Source organism: Galeopterus variegatus, unplaced genomic scaffold (assembly GCF_000696425.1).
Source record: "Galeopterus variegatus unplaced genomic scaffold, G_variegatus-3.0.2 Scaffold5819, whole genome shotgun sequence".
In the NCBI taxonomy this organism is placed as follows: Eukaryota; Metazoa; Chordata; class Mammalia; order Dermoptera; family Cynocephalidae; genus Galeopterus; species Galeopterus variegatus.
The window spans coordinates 30,243-32,079 of NW_007731930.1; the positions used below are offsets into that span (position 1 = coordinate 30,243).

Sequence of the window (1,837 nt, forward strand, 5' to 3'; positions counted from 1 at the left end):
ACAGTTTTGATTTAAAGTCAATTTTGTGTGATATTAGTACAGCCATTCCAGCTCTCTTTTGGTTACTCTTTGCATGGCATGTTTTCTCATCTTTTCACTTCCAGCCTACTTATGTTCTTAGATCTCAGGTGAATCTCATCAACAGCATATAGTCAGATTATATATTTTTATCCATTCTACCACTCTCTACCTTTTAATTGAAGAGTCTAATCCATTTTCATGTAAAGTAATTACAATAAGGAAGAACTTATTTTTGCATTTTGTAATGTATGTATTATTTATATCTTTTTTGTTCCTCAACTCCTCCATAACTGCCTTCTTTTGTCATTAGTGTATTTTCTAGTATACCGTTTTAGTTTCCTTTTTGTTTTTCTGTATATTTTTTATAAACTTTTTTAGTGGTCACTCTGATGATTACAATTATCATTTTAACTTTACAAAAACTAAGTGTGAATTAGAGTTAATGTAGTTTCAATAGCATAAAAAAACTCTTCTTTATAGTTCTGTCTTCACCTTTATGTTGTCATATTCACAAATTACATGTTTACACATTGTGTGCTCATTAACATAAATTTATAATTATGGGTTTTATCCAATTGTCTTTTTAATCATATAGGGAAATATAGAAGAGTTATAAGAAAAAATGCAATTATACTAAATTTTATATTTACCTTTGTAGTTACCTTTACTTTAATTGTTTCTTATTTCTTCATACAGCTTCAAGTTACTGTCTGGTGTCCTTTCATTTAAGCCTGGAAGACTACCTTTAAATTTCTTATAGGACAGGCCTATTAGTATGTACTCCCTCAGTTTTTGTTTATCTGAGAATGTCTTAATTTCTCCTTTATTTGTGAAGGATACTCTTGCAGGATTCAGAATTCTTCATTGACAAGTTTCTTTTTCTTCTAGCACTTTAAATACATCATCCTACTGTCTTCTGGTTTTCTCAGTTTCTGACAAGAAATTGACTGTTAATCTTGTTGAGGATGAACATGACAAGCTGCTTTTCTCTTGCTGCTTTCTAGATTCAAGATTTTCATGATTCTCTTTTTTTCAATATTCTCTTTTAGTCCCTGGCTTTTGACAAGTTAACTAAAATGTGTATGGGTGTGGATGTCTTTTACCTCTGAACTACGGGGATATTTGTATGCATGATGGTGTCCCTTAACTTCATTAGGCACTGTTCATATTTCTTCATTTTCTTGTCTTTCTGCTTCTCAGATTAGATCAACTCTATTGATTTATCAAGTTTACTGATTCTTTCTTCTGCCTGCTCAGATCTGCTATTAATCCCCTCTAGTAAAGTCTTTAATTTCAGTTATGTTACTTTTCAGCTCCAGAAATTCTACTTGGTTAATTTTTATAATTTCTCAGTTTATTAATATTATTTATTTGCAGAGATATCACTTTCCTGGTTTTGTTTAGTTCTTTGCCCATACTTTTCTTTATATCTTTGAGGATATTTAAGACAGTTCATTTAAAGTCTTTGTTCAATAAGTTTAAATTCTGAGCTTCCTCAGAGACAGTTTATATTAATTTTTTTCTCACTGTGAAGGAGCCAAAGTTTCTTTTTTTCTTTGCATGCCTTATAATTCTTTATAGAGAACAGGAAATTTTGAATATTTTAATGTGAAGTGGAAGTCAGATTATCCTACCTTTATTGGATTTGTTGCTGCTGTTTGCTGTGGGTTGTTGTTTGTTTATTTAGTGACTCTTCTAAACACTTTTTGCAATGTATTCTTTGTCATGCGTGGCCATTGACATCTGTGTTTCCTTAGCTTACTGGTGAGCTAGACTTTTGTGTGAGTTATCTTAAATGCCTGGAGCCAAAAAAAAA

At 31.0% G+C, this 1,837-nt stretch overlaps 1 protein-coding gene across 1 annotated transcript in view; it reads right to left on the reverse strand.

The window, feature by feature from the left end:
• The window catches only part of CCDC178 (coiled-coil domain containing 178), a gene marked incomplete at its 3' end in the record, with an annotated part of 69,258 nt that overhangs the window by 30,125 nt on the left and 37,296 nt on the right, over window positions 1-1,837 (reverse strand). The window lies entirely within an intron of this gene.